Source organism: Malania oleifera, chromosome 1 (assembly GCF_029873635.1).
Source record: "Malania oleifera isolate guangnan ecotype guangnan chromosome 1, ASM2987363v1, whole genome shotgun sequence".
NCBI lineage: Eukaryota > Viridiplantae > Streptophyta > Magnoliopsida > Santalales > Ximeniaceae > Malania > Malania oleifera.
This window is the reverse complement of record NC_080417.1, coordinates 37,049,733-37,077,279: the sequence shown is the minus strand read 5'-3', so window position 1 is coordinate 37,077,279 and position 27,547 is coordinate 37,049,733.

Sequence of the window (27,547 nt, the reverse complement as noted above, 5' to 3'; positions counted from 1 at the left end):
TCTTCAGGCTCCAGCCTGGAATACAATTAATGTGTATAAAAATGTTTGTACACGAAAATGTACTTCAACACAAGCAGATGTGTGCACCAATATAGATCAGTCAATAATGCAAGCACGAATGATATGTAAATATGCTCATTGCTCTAATGTGTGTTAAACACTCAATCAAGTATATATTTTCAGTCCAGATCTAGAGTGTATATCTAAGCAAGATTTGAAACACACTATTTGAATATCACAAAATCATATCAGGGTTTCAAATATGATAAGCAAGATATATCAAACAAACTCAATAGGATATTTCAATGTATAAAGTACAATGGAGTTGTTTGAAAGACTAGCTTTATATAAAAGGATTTTTGCACACAACATATAGGTTTAGGTAACTTGCAACAATAATGCAAGAACCAAAACCCTCAAAGTCTTTCCACACTAGATTTATCAAATGAAATCGGCGGAGGAACTTTAGGCTATACTCTCAAGTAAAATCAATCAATCAATATACCAAGAGAGAGTATTAGCTAGAGAAGTTTAAGCACAATAGCCTTAAAGAAATATTCACAATGCTTAGAGAAAGAGAATGAGGAGTATGTGAGTATTTGCAAGAAATATTTGGCTAATATAGGGTTTTTAGGGTTTTGAGAGTTGGGAGAATTTTTGCCCTAATCAAGTTTGCTAATCCTTGATAATTAAGACAAATGAACTGGTATGTATAGGCAAGGAGGATTTTTTGACTGTTGGGGATACAATGGGTATAATTAGAATTGTTTAAAACATCATTAAGAAAATTAACCGAGTTTACCCCATTTAAAAATCAGTAAAAATTATTTCAACTCGCAAGGTTGGGGTGCCCAGCCTGAGGTTCGGGTGCTCGAATAGACATAGTCAAAAATTCAATTTTAAGAGGTTCGAGTGCCTGAGTTGAGGATCGGTTGGCTGAACCAAAGTCAGTAGCCAAATGTACGAGGTTCAAGTACTCGAAGTTGAGTTCGGTTAACCGAACCAGGCAGTTTGGTCGGCCGAGCCTCTATTTGAATGTAAACAGACGGTCGCTCAAGTAGTTGAAAAGTGCTCTGAAGAGCATTCGGGTGCCAGAGGAAGATACGTTCAAAAAAGGTTCGGTCGCCCGAACCCTCTCAACCTTTTCAATTTTTAGTCCAATTTTAGTCAATTATAATTCCCTTGATATGAAGATGATAATGGGGAATTTTTGTGCATTTGTTTAGAGACCTAAAGACTTTCTATCCTACCAAAAAAAATCTGGTGTCGGTCGACCGATCCTTAAGGTTTGTGTAGGTACCTAAAGTCCAACTATGGTCGTTTTGAGCATACCTACCAACCATGCATGATGCAAATTATTACAAGCCATACACGCGCAAAGTTTATAATAAATTACATCCTAGAATGAAAAAATAATCAAATTAGTACAAAAATATAACACATAAATCTTCATTCTTTGGCACAAACACCTCACGCCATCATGATATGTCTTTTAGTCCTAAAGCGCGCACAAGATGAACCTGCATGCAATTCTCAGTACAACCATCAGTACCAAGAGTATTTGTCATAATCAAAACTGGGTGTGACCAATAAGGTCAACATTATTCCTTGGCTCCTTCACCTTGAAAATTCTTATTGCAATTGGTGTATTCCTGAGAGGGGGTAAATTGGGTATTTAAAAAATTTCTTCCTAGGTGTGGTTCAAATCACAATCCAGTAAAACACAACCTAGGGTATTTCCAAAACAATCTCAATATCCCAAGCAATTAACTGAGCAAATATTCAAAGCATATATAGCAAGCTCAATAATTCCCAATCATACACAATGATAAAATATAAACATTCAAGTGCAGGGATTAAATTGCAAAAATTAAAATGAGGCATAAGAAATGTTATGAGGGTTCGGCCAAACTTGCCTACATCCCCGCCTCAAGCTCACAAGCTAGAAGATTCACTAAATGCTCGCTTAACGGGTGGAGCGACACAAATTACACTACCCTTTCCTTGCTAGGCAATGGAATACCCCAGGTAAGATTCGCAAGGTTGACCCCAACCTTCACAACAACACCTTAGAAAAGTGCAATTGGTTTTCTTAACCAGGTCTAAACCATCTGGTGCTTTCTTAACCGAGTTTAAGCAATTCGGTGCACGTTATAGGTCAGTCTAATCCTCTTCCAACGATCACACGTCAGGAATACAACAGATATAAAAATTTGCGTACAAATAAACGTGCTTCTACAATAAACAAATATGTACCATTATGTGATCAATGCAATCACAAATAATAAGGATTTATGCTCAAGGGAGATTTGTCAAGTTATATGTCAACTCTCAATAATGTGTATATATATATATGTGTGTGTGTAAGAGTGAGACCTTTGATTCAATATAATATATTCAATAAATGAATAATCAAAGGTATTTTAAAAAACCTAAGCAAATATTTCAAAATATTTTATCAAATATCAAGCACAATAGATATTAGGGTTTAAGCTTGCAAAAGATACTTTTATCAAGAACACAAAGCAAGCTTTTGAATCTTGCAATAAGGATGCCAAGATTCACAAGAACAGGAGAGTTTTTCCCAAATAATATTTATGAATAAAATACAATGGGAAAAACTAGAGCTAACTCTCAAAAATCAATCTCAAACAATGCAAGTATGTGAGAGAAGTTAGCTTAAATAGAATGTATAAATGTCCAAAAGATTTGAGTGCTTATTCAAACCTCGAGTTGAAAAAACTTTGCAAATGAAGATAAATAATGCAAATGCACCCTTTCTAAAATATGCAATCAATAGGGTATGAGAAAGATTTTGACAATATGCTTGAAAATATGTTAGTACGAAAGCTTTAGTCCAAAAAGGATTTTTAGAGAAAATTTTGTAATCAAAATGATAATCCCCTAACTAATCAACACAAATGAAGGGGTATTTGTAAGTTTCCAAAAAATTGTTATCAATGGGGACACGATCGGTATTTCAAAAAAAAATAATTAAAAATTAACCCCTGCTTAACGCGGTAAAAATACGCGAACCCGAGAGTTTCAGTCGCCCAGACCTTTGGCTGGTCGACCGATTAGACTCAAAGAATTTGAATTTCTTTTAAGGTTCGATTTGCTCTTCGAAGGGCCAATTGACCGAGCCAAGACAAAAAATCAAACCTTTATAGGTTCAGTCGCCCGAGAGTATTGGCCGGTTTGCTGAGTGGATTAATTAGATTGATCGAGGGTATTTTGAACTTATAGTTTTGTCGATCGGGGAAGGCAAAGAAAGTCAGCTTTAAGGTTTGTTCAATCATGGATGATTAGTTCAAATCTGGGTCGGTCGCCCGAGCCAAGTCAAAGAATTTGACTGCAGATCGATTCGGTCGACCGAGGCGTTTATAATGCCCTAAGAACGGTCGACAAAAGCCCTTTCAAAGTTCAAGTGAAGTCTTGATTTTGATTAGAAGTCACCCCTGTTCAGATAGGTATAACTTTTGAGTTATAGGTGACTTTTCATGTGATGTTTAAGGACCTAAGGTCAGTTTATGGCCTTTGAGAATTTAATCCTATCATGCATGCAATGCATTATTACAGACCATATAATTATTACATACCCAAAAACTTAATACAATTACAATTTGAAAAAAATTTCTCTTCCATTCCTTTTGCACTTTGTATTGCCATGCCATATGCCAGGTGATGTTGAATTTCAGTTCCTTATGGCTTCTATTTAATCCTTACCATCCATGCATGCAAAGTGATAATCCTGCTCACATACTCAATGCACAGGTAAGATACTTTGTATTTTTCATAATCAAAACGAGACCAGACTCAAAAATTCAACAATCTTCCCCTTTTTGATGATGACAAATACTAATGTAAAAGTGGGTATGACCTGAGAAGGCTCCCCCTAAGAATATGCAAACTTTCAAAATTTCAATGTAGATCAAGTATATCTAGAAAGGAAAACATTTCAAATACGAAATGCATTCAAGTTTGTGATTTAAGCTTAAGTATCAAGAGTAATGTTCAAATATCAAATATACACCCAATTTTGAAAATATATTTCTCCCCCTTTTGACATTAGTAAAAAGTGCTATGGAAAAAAAAATTTTGAGCATTAAAAGTTTTTCTTGAAAAGGTTCCCCCAAAAGAAATTAGCTTAAAACGACTCTCCTTATTTGATTTGAAATTTTTTCATAGCAAGTAAACACATAAAAAAAAATATAACTAGTCCTTAAAAAATTGAAATGACACAATAAACTTGATTAGACCAAAAGTATGCGCAAGCCATTTCAGTTTGTATATATCGTAGGAGCCGTGAAAGATTTGAATTCAAAACGCACGACATATGACAGCAAATAGTAGGATTGAGTATGATCTCAGTCTAATTAGTTTGTATGCATTTTCATGTGCAATCGTCGAACTAGTTATGCAATTCAAAAACAAACAAATAAATAAACACGAAGGCAAGGGATAAAGAATTTTAGTTTTGAAAATATTTCTTGCCTTAAAGTATTTAAAAAATTTCCCCTTTGATGCTTTCAAAAAGGTTCTGGGGTGTGCTTGCTGAAAAAGAAACTTTTATTCAAAGCACAAACAAGCAACCATATGGATCCCAAAACTTTAACTATCAACTGCAAGATCATATGGCACAAAAGATGATAGTGGCACAACAACATACATCAATTTAAAATTTTCAAAAAAACTCATCACACTTCAACGCACATGCCACTACAAATTAAAACATTGATGTAAGCCTAAAATATTGGTGAGTAAGACAAGATAGGTGTTTATGTTTAGATGCTCCCCCTTTCGATTTGAGTCCTAGCTTTAGATGCAATGAGCTGCTTATACTAATTCAAGATGGTTTTACCAAATATGTCGTGCAGTATAAGCAATCATTTTGAAACTTTCAACACAACTGTACTGAATGTTTATTAACTATATTTACCCCTTATCAGTATAGTCGTCCCTATAAGCTACAAATGCATCAGAAATAAATATTAAGGCATATCTATAATGCACAAAATTGAGAACAATCCATATCTAATTAAGAAACTTTAAGAGCTAGATATGTTGTTCAGGGTCCTTAGAAGAGACTCGATATTCAAATAGCAACGTTATGCATGTGAGTTATTTGTGCTCTTTCTATAGGGATGGAGCTGAGCTTCCCTAAATATTCTTGATGATTATGCAAGGATGAAATTTAATATTCATTTTTTTTTACTCATCCTTTCAAAAACATTTTAGCTTTAATTTTATCATAATCATCTTTGTACAAGTTTTATTTTAGAAAAATTTTACGAAATTTTGGCAGCATGCCGTCTGTAAATTGGACATTTTCGTATAAAACATGTACCTGATAGGTTGAAATAAGAAAATTATAATAATCTGCATCATACAGATACCATTCAAATCAAGCATGCGAGAACCTATATCCACAACCAGCATGCAATTCACAACCTACTACATCAATCATGAAGTTGGCGTTTCATACAAGCATGCATATTAGTAGTTCAAATGTATACTATCCAACAAAAGATGTAATCATTAGTCAAGCAGTAAATAGTAGGCAGCAGTGTTATTCTCATCAATGCATATAAGCGACAAATAATGTGAGAGCATATAATTTATATAGGCGTGAAAGAGAGATGCTCCCTATGAGTTATGCACTTATTTATTTTATGTCTTTATCTTCTTTTCAAATTTTAAGTTCTTTAACCAAGTGTCCAAGATTTTCAGTGATTAAAGCTTGACTCTAGATGCATAGGCTTTAATGGACCAAAAAGTCACAATCAACATTCCTTCAAGGAATAAAGCCTATTTAGCCTCTTTTCTTGTGAAATTCAATTTGTGAAAGGCTCAAGTTTGAATAGCGTTTAATTTTAATTGATCAGGCATACGATTCTTAGTTATTTGCATTTCCATGTATGTTGAAAACCTATAGCAATCATTTTAGCCATTCAACTTGTTTTAATAAGATGAAGCTCTAAATAATTTGATGTTAAGTTGAGAGCTTACGACAGAGTTAACATAAATACTCTTAAATATTAAAGTTCAATTTAGTTCAGAAGAGTATTTAGAAACGGTCACAAGTGGACAATATTTAAAATATTTTAGTGCTAGCAAAATGTCCACACCTTTTAGGCAAAGAGCAGTTAGGAGTATAAGAACATCTTGAACAATGCTCTTCAAATAATTTTGATTTTTCTTCATTAGAAGTATCCTTTGAATATGATCACAAAGTAGAGCATGGATACGAACCAAGGAGTATTGCTCTATCATAAATCAAAATTAAGCACTTTTACATTTTAAGCACAAAGGAAGAATTTTATTATGATTAGATGAAAACTTGATTCCCTTCATTGATGCCCCTAGTTTTGGTAAAGGAAAGATATAATTTAATAAACACTTAATGGATTAGGAACTTATAATAACTGGTGCTCATACCTAGAGTGATAACCTAATTTTGATCAAGGCTTTTAAGTTTAGAAATTAGCTTAGGGTAAATGAAATATAACAAGATGGATTCCCTAAAACTTGAATTTGTGAAATGGACAAAATATGCTTAACTTACGATGTTCATATTCAAGCATGAGTTAAGCACTAAGAGTTATATACTAGGTAAAAAAAATGTCTTGTCCATTTGGAAGTGGATTTCATTTTGACATACTTTAGCCAATATTTTCATATCTTACCCAATCATTGTGATATTTCCACATTAAGTTCAGATTGGATATATTACTTAAATACTCATATTGGCTTGATTTTCCTGATGCTCTTAGTATACTAAATAATATATAGTGAAAATTCATACTAAGAATTTTTGCTTTAAACATACACCACTTCCCAAGACAATAGACATCACTACCCCCTAAACATTAAGAACTAAGGAAATATTAACTAATTAGGTAATTTCAATTTGAATATGTTTTTCATTAGTTTCTATGAGGTTAGCTTTCATTATTACCCACATCATTTCCTTGTCCAAGCCTTTGGCACCTCTAGATGGACAACTGCGCTAAATGTGCCACATCATTTTGCAAGATAAGCAAGTTTTGTATATACGTGAAAGATTGTGCTTATTTATTCTGTTTTTACCCCATGATGCATGACTGTGGGTTTGATAACAGAACATGAACCCTTTTTGAAAATATTTTTCTTTTTAACTGTGAAGGGATCGTTATAATTATTCTTTTCATTTTTAGCTTTGATTATAACTCTAGAATAATCATCTATTTCTTCCTCTAAGCAGAATATTCTCAATATCTTTTCAATCTTTTTGTTTTCAAGGATGGCATGATACTCTTTTAATTTTTCTAATTGCTTTTCCATCCTTTTAGTTTCATTTTCCAAAGGCATTTTCCTCTTAGATATCCTAACTAGAAATTTATGCATTTTCATTAAAGCATTTTCTAGTTTTTCATTACAGGCCATGCTTTCATCATTGAATATAGTGCATGATTCATCATAAGATTTATCACTGTAACAGTCATATGAATCGATGCATGCATCAACAATGGTATTATCATAATTTTCAATAGATGATTCAACAAATGATTTATAGCAACATTCAACACAAGAGTCATTTATAAAGAAGTTAGGATCATATACCTCTTTGTTTTTTTATCCTATTACACTATGATTTACCCCTTTCTGATCATCTGATCTTGACACTTCCGAAGTGGTGGTCTCATTCTCCTGGGATTCTCTATATTTCTTTTCAAGCTCATCCTAGATTTCCTGTGCACTCTTACATGCCATGATCTTAAGAAAAACATTAGACTCTAATACACAGTATAACTTATCCATGGCTTAGTAATTAATAAAACAAAATTCATTTTCATTTAAAGATGCACAATTTCCTTTAATACTCACCTGCCAGGCCCTCCAATTTTTTGATTTTATAATAACATTCATTCTAATTTTCCAATGGGTGTAATTGACACCACAAAATATAGGAGGTCTAGTAAGAGACTATCCCTCACCAAATTGGGATACACTAAATTGAGCAATTGCGATCTTTTGTAAAAAATTTTAAGTAGAATGCAACGAGGCTCTCATACCAATTGTTGGAATTGGTGTATTCCCAAGAGAGGGTGTGAATTGGGTATTTAAGAAATTTCTGCCCAGGTTTGGTTCAAATCACAATCCAGTAAAACACAACCTAGGCTCTTTCTAAAATAGTCTCAATTTCCCAAGAAATTAACTGAGCAAATATTCAAAGTATATATAGCAAGCTCAATAATTCACAATCATACACAATGATATAACATAAAAATTCAACTGCAGGAATTAAATTGTGGAAATTAAAATCTGGCATAAGAAATGTTATCGGGGTTCGGTCAAACTTGCCTACGTCCCATCTCAAACTCACAAGAGTATTCACTAAATGCTCACTTAACGGGTGGAGCGACAACGATTACACTACCCTTTCCTTATTAGGCAAGGGAATACCCCAGCTCGGATTCATAGGGCTGACCCTAACCTTCATAACAACACCTTAGAAAGGTGCAACTAGTTTTCTTAACTGGGTCTAAACCATCCAGTGCTTTTTTAACCGGGTCTAAGCAATCCGGTGCACGTTACAGGCTAGTGGAATCCTCTTCCGATGATAACACGTCGAGAGTGCAATAGTTATAAAAATTTTCTTACAATTAAACGTGCTTCTACAATAAGCTAATATGTACCACTATATGATCAATGCACTCACAAATGATAAGGATTTATGCTCAAGCCAGATTTATCAAGTTATATGTCAAATCTCAAGAATGTGTGTACATATATATGTGAGAGTGAGACCTTTGATTCAATATAGTATATTCAATAAATGAATAATCAAAGGTATTTTAAAAACCCTAAGAAAATATCTCAGAATATTTGTTGGTCTTACAAGACTTAAAATCTTGTTATCTTGTTTTGATGCTAACAAACAAGTGGAATTTAATGTATTTGTGTGAGTAATGTTATTTCAGGGCTCATATATGAGAAAGTAAGGTCAAAGTGCTCACAAGGATCAAATGAAGCTTAAAAGTGTCAAAGCATGGATTTAAAGATGATATATTAAACCTTGAAGAATATGAGGACATGAATGAGTTGTTGAAAGCCAAGGAATATTAAAGTCAAAAGAGTCAAAGAAAAGTAAAGTGAGAAAACTCAAAGAATATGAAATCTTGAAGAAAATATGGACTCAATCCAAGGACAAAGCATGAAGACTCAAGAATCTAAAATGAGAAAAGTCTTAGAAGTCTTTATGCAAGTACTTTAATGTTTAAATATCGTTTGAAATATTATGAAGCTCTTAGGTTAACTTCTTAGACTTAGATACCTTTTAAAATGCTTGGAAAATATTTTTATAAGGTCAAAAATTAGTTTATAAAGGTTAGAATCATTTTTGGAATGAAAAGCACCAAAAAGAGTTTTTCCAAATGCTGTTAGTTTTTATACATTCGCATTGAGGTGCATTTTTATCAATCAGAAGCTCTTTATTTTAAAATGTGTTCAACATGAAAGTTGTCGGATTTTCTCCTATATTTTTTATTTCAACACCAAAAACACCTAATTTGGAGTTATACAGAAAAAAGGTATGGCCAAAATACTGAAGTAGGGTCACAGCTGCCAGCCAACCGAACACTGTTCACGAGAGGAACTTTAGCTAACTGAACAGCACACAGAACCACTTCAAACGACTGAAGTGTAACTTTAGACGTTTGAAGAATAACTTTAGATGACTGAAGATTAAGTTCAGTCATCTAAATGATTTTTTTCTGAATTTTCTAAAGAGGCAGAACCTCCTCAGATGACTGAACCCGAAAGTTTAGTCATCTGAACACTGTTAACGGGCATATTTTTCAAAAGTTTTTAACTTCAAACTTTTATTTCTTGGGCTCCAAAATTTCTAAAATTTGGGAAATTATCGAAGGAAACTTTAGCAACAAGGAAACAAGTTTGAAAGCCTATAAATACATGGTTTTGCAAATCAAAACATACCAAGAATTGAAAAATCTATTTGAGAAGCTGAAAGCACTCTTGTTCTTCCAAAGTTCTCTTGTTCACTCATTGAAAAATTCTTTTGTTGAGATATTCTGAAGTGCTAATCCTTCTTCCTTTGAATTCCTACTGCTAATCCTCATCTAAGAAGAATATTGGTGAATTCTACACTTAAGCTTCATTCTATTTCATATTGATATTTTACAATGAAGTATATAGTGTTGAACTTGTACTAACTTGCTCTTTGTGAGAGTATATTTGTACGCATACTATATTCTTGTTTCTTGTAGTTCTTTGACATTCCAAGGATTGTTTGGATCGTTAGCTAAGCAAGGGGATATTGCTTAGAGAGGCGGACTATAGCCTAAAGGAGTGACCGAACGAGGGGACATCGTTTGGAGAGGTGGGCTCTAGCCTAGTGAAGGAGTGTTTGAGCTTGGGGTATCGCTTGTAAAGGTTTTGTTCCACTCGTTAAAGGAATAGGTTTAGTGAATCCTTTGGTGGTTTGGCAAAGGCGAGGACATAGGTTAGGTATAAGCTGAACCTCGTAAAACTCTCTATCTCACTCTCTCTTTCCCTATTCTTTATTTTCAATGCATATTTGAATTGCGTGGATGGTTTAAATTTTAAAATCATATAAACTACGTATATTTGGAAATCAAACAAACTTAAGGTTTTATTTTGATTTGGGTTGCATAAACTGAAAGGGAGTACGTTGGTTGAACCATTCTTTGCCGAAACCATACGAGGGTATGTTACTTGGTTAAACACCCAAAGATAAATTAACTGAGAGTTTATTTGGATTCTGAATATTTGGAAAGAGTGATTGGATGATGCATTGAATATTGTATTGAAGGAACAAATTCATATATACAGGGCTTGGTTCAAATTCATTTTAACAACAGGGCTACACACAAGCTAAGAATTCTTATGATTGTTTGGTTTGATCATCATGGTAAATTGATTGGTTTGGTTGAAAAGTTGATTACTTATTTGGTTAAGCAATAAGTGTTGTGGTTGAAGATTGAATGTTTACTTAGTTCTTGTTTGATTGACAAAATAGATAAACAAGTAAAAGAATTAGTTAAATATTGAAAAAAGTTAAGGACTTTAAAAAGAACTAAAAAGAAATTTTTAAAAGCTAATTCACCCCCCCTCTTGGGAAGCTTTTCCTAATTTCAATTTGTATCAGATCGAGGTTATAGTAAATCTTAACAAGTAACTATAGAAATATCCTAATGGCTCATATAGGCGTAGCTCCTTTTGGAGAGGGACAATCTTCAACTAGGCCTCCTATTTTTTGTGGACACAACTATACTTTTTGGAAAAAAGAGATTGCAAATATTTCTCCAAACCATGGTTTGGAAAGTTTGGGAGGTTGTCACGGATGGTGATATAATTCCTACCAAATTAGTAGATGGAAAACATATCACTAAAGAAAAGAAGGATATGAAAGACTTAGACCATAAGATGCTATCAGTTAATGTTAGTGCTATGAATGTGTTATATTGTGCTTTAGATGCTAATGAATTTAATTGAGTAATGGCTTGCAAATCAGCTAAGGAGATATGTGATAAGCTAGAAGTAACATATAAAGGAACAACAGATGTTAGGGATAAAAGGGTTGACATGCTCACATGCGAATATGAAGCTTTTAAAAGGAACCCGAATGAATCCATATCCAGCATGTATACTAGGTTCACTCATATAATAAATTCCCTAAATTCCTTAGGAAAAACTTACACTACTTATAATAAGAAAAATTCCAAGAGACCTTCCCTCCATGTGGGAACCAAAGGCTACTGCTATTATGGAAGGTAGAAATTTTAAAAACACATCCTTAGATGAGCTTATAGGTTCTTTCCTCACATATGAAATGACAATGAATGAAAAGAGCAGGAAAATCAAAGCCCAAGAAACAATAGCCTTCAAAGCCTCAAAGGAGAACTCTAGTAGTGAAGAGATGGATGAAGATGAAGCAGCCTTTATATGTAAAAGGCTAAAAAAAAAATTCTTAGAAGGAGAAACAAATTCAAAAGAAGAAATCAAGACTCCGAATCAGAAGAAAAAGATATCACCAAAAAGAAATCAAAGAATAAAACTCCTACATGCTATAATTGCAAAAAAGCTGGACATTTAAAACTAGAATGTCGACTATTAAAGAAAAGGTCTAAAAGTAAAAATAAGAAGGCCATGAAAGCCACTACTTGGGATAGTACAAGTAGTTCGGAGAATGAAATACGTGACCAAGAGGTTGCTTTCATGTGCTTTATGGCATGGGATAACGAAGAAAGCTCCTCAACTAAATCTTCAAATAATTCTTGTAGTGATGAATCAAGTGATGAGGGTATGCCATATTATGATGAACTTCAAAATGATTTATTCAAAGTACATAAGACGCTGATCAAAGCAAATAAACAAAATACCTCTTTGAAGAATAAGAATGAAAGTTTAATGAAAGAGTTAGAATCCCTAAAGAATGTTGAAATAGATAAAGACTCAAAACTCAAGAAAATAGCACATAAGTATGAATTAGCAATGAAAGTAATAGAATCCAAAAATCTTGCTGAAAAAGAAAACAACTTGAAAATCAAGAAACTAGAAAGCAAGAATGAACAAATGATAGAAGACCTTCGATCCCTATCCTCCACAGTATATGAGAAAGATATGTATATTTCTGGATTAGGGGATAAAATAAGAAAATTATCTTTAGAGCTAGAGAAATCATTAAAAAAGGTTCATAATGAGAAAGAAAGAGAGTTAAATGATCTCAAGAATCAAATCAAAGATAAGGATAAAATTATTTACAACTTTACAAAAGGAAAGGAAAACCTTGATAAGATGATTGGCTCACAAAGAATGTCATTAAACAAAGAAGGCATTGGTTTCAATGGAGTTGAAAATAAAAAGAAAAAGAGTTTGTACATGGGATATTTCTTAAAAGGATCCAAAGACTATGCAAACACGTCTTCTAATGCCTGCATTAACACCATATGCTATCAATGTAAGAAAAAAGGGCATATAAAATTTGAATGTCCATTTAAGAGGAAAGGTGTTAAAACAAAACAAGTATGGAAGATAAAAGAAACATCTCTTGACAAATCAACTGGACTCAAGAAGGTATGGGTACCAAAAGTGAAATAATAACTTCATACAAACATAAAGAAAATAGCATTGTTGGTTTAAAATCATAGGATGATTCTTTACAAGGCTTAAATTAAAAAAATATTAAGAAATATCAAATTGAGCTTATTACTTAAGTACCTTGATTAAGAAGAAGATATTTGAGAATGAAAGCCTACATGCCTATATGATAAGCTTCCTGCTTATGTAATGTGATGATATGCTATATGCTACATGAGTATGACTTGACTTGACTTGAGTTGACTTATATTGATCATTTATGGATCATTATATTGCAAACTTGAGCATGATTATGAAGCTAAATCTTGATATAAGAAGAATAGAGTTTGAGCATGAGATTATTGAGCATGAGCATGAATCTTGATATAAAATTAATTTTTGACTATGCATGCTAATAATGAATCAAGTGGATAAATTTGTATTGTGCTGCTCTTTATATTGGTATCCATGAGCTATGAATGATATTTTTGATATCCATGAACTATGCATGATATGATATTAGCTTTGGTATCTATAAAGGTTTTTTTTGGTATCACATTTTAAAAATTTTAATTGGTATCACAATGTAAAAGGCTCAATTGGTATCACAAATTGATATTTAAGAATTATAAGCATTGATGATGTTAACATGATATTGGTATTCAATGATTGTGTTCATGATAACATACAGGATATAAATCAATATATGAAACATGGATAATAAAAGCATAATTGATATCAAATCTAGATGTATTAAATTCAGGTGGAGTATTATGACTTATTGCTTGTATTATGGTTCTTCCTTAATTATTAAATTGGAATCATGGAATAAATAATTAATATCATGAATTATTATGTATGCTGAAGTTTAAAGTACTATACCTTTTATGATTGCTCATAGCCTTAGTACCTAAAGTCTTACTCTTTTTGATTGATGTCAAAAGGGGGAGAAGTTTTAGGTAGCAAAAGGAGGATAAGTACTTGATGTTGATTGATATTGATATTAAATAATGTGATTTTGATATATGAGCATGATACGTGAACATATTTTTTTAAATGATGCTTATTAAAAGGGGGAGCCTTTTTAAGGCTTACTCAAATTTTTACTCCTTGTTTGTCATCATAAAAAAAAGGGGAGATTGTTGGCCTTACAAGACTTAAAATCTTGTTATTTTGTTTTGATGCTAACAAACAAGTGGAATTTAACGTATTTGTGTGAGTAATGTTATTTCAGGGCTCATATATGAGAAAGTAAGGTCAAAGTGCTCACAAGGATCAAATGAAGCTTAAAATAGTCAAAGCATGGATTTAAAGATGATATATTAAACTTTGAAGAATATGAGGACATGAATGAGTTGTTAAAAGCCAATAAATATTAAAGTCAAAAGAGTCAAAGAAAGGCAAAGTGAGAAAGCCCAAAGAATATGAAATCTTGAAGAAAAGATGGACTCAATCCAAGGACAAAGCATGAAAACTCAAGAACCTAGAATGAGAAAAGTCTTAGAAGTCTTTATGTAAGTACTTTAATGTTTAAATATCGTTTGAAATATTATGAAACTCTTAGGTTAACTTCTTGGACCTAGATAACTTTTAAAATACTTGGAAAATATTTTTATAAGGTCAAAAATTAGTTTATAAAGGTTAGAATCATTTTTGGAATGAAAAGCACCAAAAAGAGTTTTTCCAAATGCTGTTAGTTGTTATACATTCGCATTGAGGTGTATTTTTATCAATTAGAAGCTCTTTATTTTAAAATTTATTCAACATGAAAGTTGTAGGATTTTCTCTTATCTTTTTTTTTTTTTTGACACCAAGAACACCTAATTTGGAGTTATAAAGAAAAAGGTATAGCCAAAATACTGAAGTAGGGTCACAATTGTCAGCCAACCGAACACTATTCACGGAAGGAACTTTAGTTGACTGAACAGCACACAGAACCACTTCAGACGACCAAAGTGTAACTTCTGACATCTGAAGAATAACTTCAGATTACTAAAGATTAAGTTCAGTCATCTAAAGATTTTTTGCTGAATTTTCTAAAGAGGCAGAACCTCCTAATACGATTGAACCCGAAAGTTCAGTCATTTGAACACTGTTAACGGGCATATTTTTCAAAAGTTTTTAAATTCAAACTTTTATTTCTTGGGCTCCAAACTTTCTAAAAACTTGGGAAATTATCTTAAAAAACTATAGCAACAAGGAAACAAGTTTGAAAGCCTATAAACACATGGTTTTGCAAATCAAAACATACCAAGAATTGAAAAAATCTGTTTGAGAAGCTGAAAGCACTCTTGTTCTTCCAAAGTTCTCTTGTTCACTCATTGAAAAATTCTTTTTTTGAGATATTCTGAAGTGCTAATCCTTCTTCTTTTGAATTCTTACTGCTAATCCTCATCTAAGAAGAATATTGGTGAATTCTACACTTAAGCTTCATTATATTTCTTATTGATATTTTACATTGAAGTATATAGTGTTGAACTTGTACTAACTTGCTCTTTGTGAGAGTATATTTGTACGCATACTATATTCTTGTTTCTTGTAGTTCTTTGACTTTTTAAGGATTTTTTGGATCGTTGGCTAAGCAAGGGGATATTGCTTAGAGAGGCGGGTTTTAGCCTAAAGAAGTGACCGAACGAGGGGACATCGTTTGGAGAAGCGGGCTCTAGCCTAGTGAAGGAGTGTTTGAGCGTGGGGTATCGCTTGTAAAGTTTTTGTTCCACTTGTTAAATTAACAGGTTTAGTGAATCCTTTGGTGGTTTGCCAAAGGTGAGAACGTAGGCTAGGTATAAGCTGAACCTCGTAAAAATTTCCGTTTCACTCTCTCTTTCCCTATTCTTTATTTTCAGTGCATATTTAAATTGCATGGATGATTTAAATTTGAAAATCATATAAACTACGTATATTTGGAAATCAAACAAACTTAAGGTTTAATTTTGATATGGCTTTCGGAAACCGAAAGGGAGTACGTTGGTTGAACAATTCTTTGCAGAAACCATACGGGAGTACGTTACTTGGTTAAATACCCATAAATAAATTAACTGAGAGTTTATTTGGATTCTAAATATTTGGAAAGAGTGATTGGATGATGCATTGAATATTGTATTGAAGGAACAAATTCATATATACAGAGCTTGGTTCAAATTCATATTAACTATAGGGCTATGCACGAGCTAAGAATTCTTATGATTGTTTGGTTTGATCATCATGGTAAATTGATTGGTTTGGTTGAAAAGTTGATTACTTTTTTGGTTAAGCAATAAGTGTTTTGGTTGAAGATTGAATGATTACTTAGTTCTCGTTTGATTGACAAAATAGATAAACAAATAAAAGAATTGGTTAAATATTAAAAGAAGTTAAGGACTTTAAAAAGAACTAAAAAGAAAATTTTAAAAGCCAATTTACCCCCCCTCTTGGGAAGCTATTCTTAATTTCAATATTTTATTAAATATCAAGCCCAATAGATATTAGGGTTTATGCTTGCAAAAGATACTTTTATCAAGAACACAAAGCAAGCTTTTGAATATTACAATAAGAATGCCAAGATTCACAAGCACTAGAGAGTTTTTCCCAAATAATACTTTTGAATAAAATACAATGGGAAAAATTATAGTTAACTCTCAAAAATCAATCTCAAACAATGCAAGTATGTGAGAGTAGTTAGCTTAGAGAGAATGTATAAATGCCCACAAGATTTGAGTGTTTATTCAAACCTCAAGTTGCAATAAATTTGCAATTGAAGATGAATAAGACAAATACACTCTTTCTAAAATATGCAATCAATAGAGTATGAGAAAGAGTTTTGACAATATGCTTGAAAATATGGGAGTATGAAAGCTTTAGCCCAAAAAGGATTTTCAGAAGAAATTTTCTAATCAAAATGCTAATCCCCAAACTAATCAAGGCAAATTAAGGGGTATTCATATGTTTCCCAAAAATTGTTACCATTGGGGACATTAATCCTTGTTTAATGTGGTAAAAATACGCGAACCCAAGAGGTTCGGTCACCCAAAGCTTTGGTATGTCGGCCAAACAGACTCAAACAATTTGAATTTATTTTAGGGTTCGGTTTTCCGTGCAAAGGGCTGGTCAGCCGAGCCAAGGAAAAAAACCAAACCTTCGTAGGTTTGGTTGCCCATGAGTGTTGGCCGGTTTGCTGAGTGGATTAGTTTGGTCGACTAAGTGTATTTTGAACTAATAGTTCGTTCAGTCGAGGAAGGTAAAGAAAGTTAGCTTTAAGGTTCGGTTGACTGTGGACAATTAGTTCAAATCTGCGTCAGTCGCCCAAGCCAAGTCAAATAATTTGACTTCTCACCGATTCGGTCAACCAAGGCGTTTATAACACTCTAAGATCAGTCGACTGAAGCCCTTTTAAAGTTCAAGTTAAGTCCTGATTTTGATTCGAAGTCACCCTTGTTCACATAGGTATAACTTTTGAGTTATAAGAGACTTTTCATGTGATGTTTAGGGACCTAAGGTCAATCTATGGCCTTTGAGTTTTAATCCTATCATGCATGCAATGCATTATTACAGACCATATACTTATTACATACCCAAAAACTTAATGTAATTACAATTTGAAAAATTTTTGTCTTCCATTCCTTTTGCACTTTGTATTGCCATGCCATATGCCAAGTGATATTGAATTTTAGCTCCTCATGGTTTCTATTTAATTCTTATCATCCGTGCATGCAAAGTGATAATCCTGCTCTCACACTCAATACATAGGTAAGATACTTTATATTTGTCATAATCAAAACAAAATAGGACTCAAAAAGTCAACAATTTTGATTGTTCCCAATTAGAGGATCCTAAGAGCATTACCAAAGAGTACACATACATTGTAATGCATTTTCATTGGAGTCTATATGAATTTAGGTGGAATTTAAAAAAAAAAATTGGATGGTTTAACTTTAAGTAGTGTCCTTGATGACTCTACATGCTCATATTTAATTTTGATTCCAAAGTTGATAGTGATGTAGGAACATGAATGAGCTATATTTGTGAAGCAAGGCATAGCTTGAAGAGGCAGTAGAAAGGTCATCCTATGATGGTGTAGAGAGAGAGAGAGAGAGAGAGAGAGAGAGGTAAGTCATGATAAGTGGGCATTATGGGAGGCTAGTTGGATGCGAACACAAGCTTTTTGTCAAATTTCCTTGATGGGCATTTAAATTTTGACTATATCAATTGCAAAACTTGGATGCTACAACTGCAACAAAGTAAAGTTTGGTGACCAAATTGATTTTAAGTTACAAATTCAATGACCATTTATTAAATTAACCCAATAAATGATGTTTATTTTATATTTTTGGACACACCTAATGAAAACAAAAGAAAAAGAAAAAGGAAAAAGGTTAGAGCACTTGGGCTCCAAGGCCTTAAGAAACACAATGATAAAGGGAGTACAAGAAGAAGAAGAAGTCGGGGATACTTCGACTCTCAAGATCAAGGAGCACCTTGACTCACTCATGGAGATTGAACAACAAGTAAAAATAAAGTAGAGGTGAGATCATCTAAGTTCCTTGGCAAAGCCTAACAATTAAAAAGAAAAAAAAAAACTTAGAAACAAAGGAAATGTATCAAGAATTAATATGACTCAGTAAAAGGATACTAGGATGTATTATCATATTAAACAAAGGTATCTGAAGGAGACATGTATTTTGATTAAAAGTTTAGGGTTTCACCATCAACTATTAGAAACCAGAAGACTTGAAAGTACTTTTAAAATGAAAAACTTGGTGAACTCTATAAGTGAACATTCTAGTAGAAAATCATATCGCAATGCAAATTATTTGCTTCTTTTGGCCTAATCTTATTAGTTGTAAGGCCAATTATTCAATCTTTAAGAAGAGATAGCCCCTGTCTTGCATAGGAATAGGATCTTCCCCCTCCTCCCCAACACCCCTCCCCCCTCCCAAAAAAAATATCATTACTATCCAGAATCATGCTTGTGGGGGCAAGATAATCATACAAGATAGCCATTATATCAATGAAGGTATTGCGGTTCCTTTTGTTTAAGATTGCTAATTAAAATCCTAACACCCTCTATCATTTTTCTAAGCTTTTTCTAAATTTTTAATGAATTATTCATAGTGTCAAACACCAAGAAATTTTGAAATAAATCCTTCTAAATATAGAAACTAAATTTCTGATCTTTTTTAAAAACTAAGAATATCATAAAATTTCTTTGTTTTTCATTGGGTGCATATAAGTTTTTAAACCATTTTATTAGATTTTGTTTTTGATATTTTAGAGTATTTTTCAAATAAAACCAAATTAAATTAAATGCATAAACATAAAAAATAAAATGTAAGGGATAGATTGGGTCAAATCCAACTCATATATAGGGTGCAAGAAGGTTGAAGGTATGAGTTAACCCAAATCTGATAGAGTCGATTCGATCAAAACAAGTGGGAAATGGGGCTTCTCTAGGGGTGATACATGTCCTAAACAAGTGCCAATCCTTGGATATTATAGTCATATTCCATAATTCATTTGTTATTTGTGTGGCATGGGATAGTGGTATGATCCTACCATGTATTTTTGCCAAACCAAATGTGATTTAAAGTTGTTGAACTTAGACTAACTACCCTAGGTTTATAAAAGACACCCTTTGCGAAACATATTTTGAGATTTCATATGTAGAAATAGAAAAAAAAAACCAATAAAAATGGATAATCTTATTTTGATGGGGAACATAAAGATAATAATTATAATAACAATTATGAGATCTACTATTTCTAAGTTCATTTTTTTATTAGAATAATTGTAAAAACACTTAGTTTATTCTTTATATTAAATATTTCTATGTGGGATATGTTGTTTTGGATAACGATACTATCAAATATTAAAATTTATGTTAAAATTTTTAGTTTTAATTTTATATCATGAATTGTAAATTTCGCATATAAGAGATTCCCCCCCCCCCCCCCCGCTCCATGCAAGGTTAAAACTTAGACCATTTAAGACTCCGGTATGTGTCTTACATTACTCAAGGTTCTCACAGCACCATCAAACATTTTTATCTTAACATTTCCTATGTCAATGATCTTACAAGAAACATTATTACTCATAAGAACTGCACTTGAATTTACCAGTCTGTAGGTGTTGAACTAGTCCTTGATTGGAGTCATATGTTAAGAACATGCCGAGCCAAGTATCCATGAGTCTGTAAAGTTATCTGAACCCGATGGAACCAAAGGAACCACACCATCACTACAAACTAAATCTCCTTCTTGAACCACATTCACTAATTTTGAAGTCCTTTCATACTTTTCAGCATTTCCTTTTTTCCAATTTAGACATTCTAGTTTCACATGCCCTGTTTTACTGCACTTATAACACCGGATATCCTTTTTCTTCTTGGATTAAGTACATGATTTCTAACTCTATCCATGTTTGGATTTTCCATTCCCACTGTTATAGTTACTTTTCACAATAAGTCCTTCTCCTTCATCACATATTTTTAGCCTTTGATGAAAATTCAATAAGGCACCTGTCACCTATTCTACATTAAGAGATTATTTTCCCCATGTAAGAGTAGTAACTAAATTTTCAAAAGAATGAGTCGCTGGTAAGGAGTTTAGTAACATCAAAGCATTATCATCTTCATCAAACTTAACATCAACATGCATCAAATCACTTATGATTTGATTAAATGCATTGATATGTTGATTTAAGTTTGATCCTTCAACCATTTTAAGAAAATAAAGACGTTGCTTAAGAAAGAGTTTATTTGAGAGTGATTTGGACATGTACCGGCTTTCTAACTTTCGCCATACAACCACTGGAGAATCCTCCTCTATCACATAATAGAGTACTTCATTTTCCAAACATAAGCGTATTGTAGAAACGGCCTTTACTTGCAATTCTCCCCAAGTTGCCTCAACCATATCGTCTGGTTGAAAACCATGTAGAGCCCTCACCATCCCTTCTTGCACAAGTATATCTTTAACTCTCCTCTGCCAAAAACTATAATTCCCAATTCTATCAAATTTGACAACATCAAATCTTGCAGAAGAAGTACCCGACCCCATGATAACAACTCTCTAATACAAATTTGTTGTAGAAATCGAGCATAGGATGCAGAATAGAATAAGTAAATTTGCAGCAATTAATGAAACACCAAGTAACAATTTATGCACAACCAGTATAAATGAGAGAAAACAACAAACAATACAAGAATGGGGACAATTGGCACAAGAGTTTCACTATAATGTGAAAGTACACAATACACTTTCATGCAATGATCTCACTCACAAAATATGCCTAGAAGTACATTAACAACAATCCCTTGGAGGTTTCCCTCCAAATTCCCAACCACCCCAACATTCCAATTCAAAGTTTAAATTCTCTCTCACAGCCCAGATACACTCATCAACGAGAACAGCATGTTCATTGACAAGAGAAATAAGATCACTCATCAACTGGTATCACCACTCATCGACGAGTCTGATTTCCTTCTCTTGGTATCTCAAAGACTCTACAATTTCTACCCTCTTGGTATCTACTCGTCGATGAGTCACTACTATCTACTCGTTGATGGGAATAGGACACTCGTCAACAAGTCACTACTGCACTCTTCAAGAATTTAACCCATATGTTTTTCACCTTTTGTTTATGAGCCCTACGTATAAGAGTCACACATACAAATACAACAAACTTTAAAACAATAAACCAAAGGATTAAAGGTCTGACCTTGTATTACTATAATCAATGTAGATCAAGTGCGTTACACTTAATCAATGCTCACCCCAATGAACCCTCAAACAAGAACAAGAAGAGATGAAATTCTCTTCAAAAACTTCAAGTTACAACCTTATGTCTCTAACCCCAAAAAGGTGCATGATGCTCTGTATTTCCCTCTCCTTACTCCAACTTGGACATGCTCAAAATCTCTCCCAACATAGACCCCTCAAGGGATGGAGGGAAACCAAAATTGACTTTGAATTCCAAAAATTAAAATACTACCCACCAACAAGTACAAACTACCCTAATCCTTGCCTAACACACGATAACTTCTAGGTGTCATTGGCACGCCGAGATCTATTGGCCAATCAAACAAGAAAAAAATTTAGACTTTGAATTTTCACGAGGTTGATTGACCACCTATCGAGGTTAGTTTATCTCTATCGAGTGGTGCGAAACTAGAGAAGGGGCAAAGGATTGGCTGACCACCAAAAAGTGGCTGGTCAACCGCCCTTTGCTTCAGCTCTTTTTCCTTTGATTTTTAGTTTAACATTCCATATATTCAGCTATGACTTGTTATTTTATTATGTAAAAATGACTATCAATAGGTTCCTATAGGAGGAATATATGTGAAGAAAAATAAAAGAAATGTTACTTTAAATGAAATGCATATTGAAGAAAACATAAAAGATTCATATACATCCATTGAGAAATTATTAAAAACATTGGGTGCATACAACTAATATAATATGATTTTACTATATATAAAAAATTTCCTAATTTAGTTCAAATATAGATACATGGTGAAATCATAATGGATTCGGTGTATACTCCCAGTGTATCCAATACTTCTCACACATCCAACACACTAAAAAAATGCATTTAATACCCACACACACACACACACACACATATTAACTTTTAAAAAATTGCATCGTCCAAATCATAGCCTCAATATTAATATTTCACTCTAAAACGTTGTATCTTAGACATTAATTATTTTCAACTATAAAGAGAGGTTGCCATATTTAGAGTGCATTTAATCTTTTCTTAAAGCATTTGTTACAAATTTAAATAGTTAATTTCTAAGATATATAGTGTAGAGACCCCGAAAAATTATAGTAATTAAATAATAAAAGAAGGAGAGAAAATGAATTTTAAAAGGGGTTTGAGCAGGGTCTCAATGACAAGAGCAGAGTGCTTGTTGATGAGCAGACCTCTTGGACTCTTTGACGGGGATGTGTGTCTCATCGACGAGACATTACAGAGAGGGCTGATTTCATGGCCCAAAACTCATCGACGAGAAATAAGTGTTCGTCGACGAACTCCTTTCATGGACTCGTCGACAAGGTGATGTGTCTCATCGACGAATCCGTGTTTTATAAATAAGCTCAACTCGGGTTTTTTTTTTTTTCAGCGAAATTCATGCAAAAGGTCTTTATCTCTCTAAATTTTTGTCCCCTCTACCTTCTCTATAGATTTCTGGTTCCGATTTTTGCCAGTTCGACGATCGAAAGCCGCCACACTACTCCTAGGAAGACTCTCTTCAAATCTGCTAAAGTAGTTCGTTGGTTATGCCAACTTGGGCACCTTCCCAAAATCTAGGTAAGTTGGTTATTGTAGGCTTTATAAGTTATTTGGTGTTTTTGGACGAAGGAAAATGCTTTAGATAGTATTATATTGAAGTTTGATTGGGGAAAATGTAATTTCAGGTGTTGAGCTGGGGAACACATAAGTGTTGGTTTGGAATATTTTGTGGGCTTCTCAATAAGTCAGGTAAGAGGATAAATTAAGTCCATATTTTTCATGTAATTATTATGAATTAAACATCATTTATTTTCAGGAAACTATGTATAATATAGAATTATGGTTGGGAAGCTACTGTTGAATAGGAAAATGACTTTAATACATTTTATATATAAATATGATTTCAGAATTAATTTTGTGTTTATAAGGCTATAAACATTTTTGTGGCATGAGTATAATATTTCCATGAAAATTATACTATATTAAAGTATTATGAGTTTTCCAAGATAAGCATGTTATAGTAGTTTTCAGGAAAACCCTAAAAACAGTATAGGAATTATGTTTTTAAAGATAATTCTAAATAATGTAAGAATGTATATTTATTACGTTATGAAATATGCTGGCATAAATGCTCGGATTCTTTTTTTACGAAATATGCCAACGTAAATGCCATGATTCTTATGTTATGAAATATGCTGGCGTAAATGCAGTGATTTTTACGTTATGAAATATGTTGGCATTGATGCTGTGATTATGTATGATATGTAAAAAAATCATGAAATATGTTTATGTTAGATATTACTCTAAATTACAAAACAGCTATGTTTTAATATGGAATGCATTATATGTTATCCGAACCCGGATAGAGTAGTTTAGTTTTATAAAGCACGGTACCATAGCTATATGTTCATAATTATGAATATGTTAGTGCTACCACACATCTTATGTAGAGTGTAGGAGATGGCAGTCGATGTGGCTTTATGAGAGTGTCGTAGTTTCCCTGGTGGTTCGGCACAGGTGGAATAGGCCCATCGTACTTCACACCTATGTTTGAATTAGCATGGTCAGCCAGCAATTGCTAGGTCCCGCCTCTAGGCTGCACAACCCTATCATATGGGGGGGGGGTGAGACATGACAATAACTAACTAACTATTTATCCTGGGTAATAATCCAAGTGTGATATGATTATATAAGATTATTTCTTAGTACATAAATTTATTATGTTACGCTATGTTATGATAAATCATGTTTTATTCAGATATGACACAACTATTTATACCAACTATGAATTATGTACTATTTATATGTATATCACAAAAAAATATTCATGTTGCCACACACTGATATTATTTTATCTCCCTTACTGAGAGGTGTCTCACTCCAACAATTACAAACATTTCAGGAAATCCATGTAGGAGGGCGAATAGAGCCCCGCAACAATAGAAGTGGATTGAGCTACCCTGTCTATAGGGTGAGTGGGCGAGCTAGGGTCAGATGGATTTTTGGATTGAGACCCTAGGATTACTTTTTTGGCCTTTTGTGGATGACTGTATATATATAACAGATTTAGTAGAACTCTGGTATAGTTTCTAGTGTTTTATGGCATGTATGTAATTTTATATTTTCCGCTGCTTAGGTATCAGAGTTGTGTGACAGGTATATCCCTGGTACCCATTGGTCCAAGTTGATCATGACTATGACAGCTTAGCAGGATCATTATGTATGTTACTATGTGGAAAAAAATATATCAAAAAATAAGCAAATTGTTATAGTTTGGTATCAAAGCCTAAGTTTCTAGGTTCTATGGACTCTAAAGTGTAGCGAAAACGATACCAAAGTTTAGGAAAAGGATTTGATTTGTTCTATAGTTTAGAGGCAAGAATTCCATGGTGGTTTCTGTGTCTTTCTAGGGGTGATGATTTCAGAAAAGCCATAATAAACTATTGTCGGGTTGTGTTTCTGAAGTGTAGGACTAAATCTTGAATTAAGATAGGGAAGTCAAGATAGAGGGATAATATGAGTTTTGGTTAGATATGTAAGTTATAAGGATGGGGTCCCTAAGCTATGTTTAATATCTTTACAGGATGGACCCGGGTAGTGGCAGTGCTCATGCGAGTGGTAGTGAGGGTGTAGGGCCCTTAGGTGCAGGCGGTGCTGATTCAGATGTAGTATTATGCAGTATGGCTCAAAAGGTCATGGCTGAGATCGCACGGAGTTCCAGGGAGCAGGGAGGCCCGTTTGTAGGCCATGGGTGTATGATAGAGAAATTTACCAAGATGAAACCTTCGACATTCTCAGGAGGAGTAGATCCTATAGTTGCCGAAAACTGGATACAGGAAATAGAGAAAGTTTTGGCAGTGTTGCAGTGCACGAAGGAGCAGAGGGTTTTACTTGTCACCTATAAACTAACAGGAGAGGATGAAAGATGGTGGACTATGGTAAAATTATTGGAGGAACAGAGGACAATTCTTATAGCTATGACTTGGTGTCGGTTTAAAGATTCGTTCTTCAACAGATATTTTCAGGCCACTATCAAGGAAGCCAAATTGGAGGAGTTCCTGAATCCGAAGCAGGGATAGTAGTCAGTCCAGCAATACGCGGCAAGTTTTATAGAATTGTCTCACATCACCCTGTACATCATACCTGATGAGGCAAAGAAGGCAAGACAGTTTGAAAGAGGTTTGAGGTGAGAAATTTATAAGCAGGTGGTAGTGTTGAAAGTGCGGGGCTTTGCCCAGTTGGGTAGAGAGAGCAGCTGTGGTTGAGGTCGGTGAGACTCAAGGGACAGAGACAAGAGACGAGAGGTCGTGAGACTCAGGGTATGCAAGTCTACCCAGCTTTTCAGACATGTGGAAAGAGACACTTGGGAGAGTGTCGAGTAGGGAGAGGCGTTTGCTTTTGCTATGGTGTATCGGAACATTTAGTACGAGATTGTCCTACACCATCTAGTACTACACCTACTCCCAGACCACACCAAGGAGGTTATTAGGTGCCTCATGGAGGCTAACAGTGGAATGTAGCCCCAGCGAGGGTTTATGTTTTGACGTCGGGAGACGCGAAGGCTGCAAATAATGTCGTGATAGGTACCTTTACTACTTTATCATATCAAGCTATTGTTTTATTTGATAGAGGTACCACCCACTCTTTTGTTTCTGCAAGATATGTTAAATTGTCAGGTTGTTGAGATACAGTTATTAGATGTTGAATTGTTAGTAGCAACACCGACAGGGTGGTGTCGTAGGGTGTTTAGGGGTTACCCAGTAGAAATTCAGGGGAGAGTATTACCAGCTGACCTAATTATGCTAGATTTACATGGATTTGATGTAATACTTGGTATGGATTGGCTAGCTACTAACCATGCTAGTATCGGCTATCATATGAAAGAGGTGATTTTCATACCACCAAGAAAGCCAGAATTCACGTTTGTGGGATCATGGCTGCATTCCCCACCGCCGTTAGCGTCAGCCTTGCAAGCGAAAATACTACTTCTGGATGGATGTCAAGGGTTTATGAATTATGTAAGGAGGTGACAGAAAATGAATTGAAGCTTGTCAGCATACTAGTGGTTAAGGAGTTTCCAAACGTTTTTCTAAAGGAATTACCTGGGTTGCCTCCCAACCATGAGATAGATTTTGCTATCAACTTACTTTCAGGGATGACGTCGATTTCTAAAGCTCCTTTTCGAATGGCTCCAGAAGAATTGGGAGAAATAGAGGATCAGTTACAGAATTTATTGAATAAAGGGTTTATCAGACCTAGTGTATCGCCCTGGGGAGCTCTAGTTTTATTTGTGAAGAAGAAAGACAAGTTTATAAGGATGTACACAGATTATAGGGAAATAAATAAAGTAACAATTAAGAACAGGTATCCTCTACCCCATATAGACTACTTATTTGATTAGCTTCAGGGTACACGGGTCTATTCCAAGATCGACCTCAAGTTAGGTTATCACAAGGTTAAAGTTAAAACTGAAGATATTTCAAAGACAGCTTTCAGGACCAAGTATGGGCATTATGAATTTCTAGTTATGCCATTTGGTCTTACGAATGCTCCTTCTGTATTCATGGATTTGATGAATAGAATCTTTCACCAATACTTGGACCAGTTCATTGTGGTTTTCATTGACAACATACCGATATACTCGAGGGGTTTTGAGGAATATGAGATGCACTTAAGGCTAGTACTTCAGATGCTCAAGGAAAAGAAATTGTATGCTAAGTTTAGTAAATGTGAA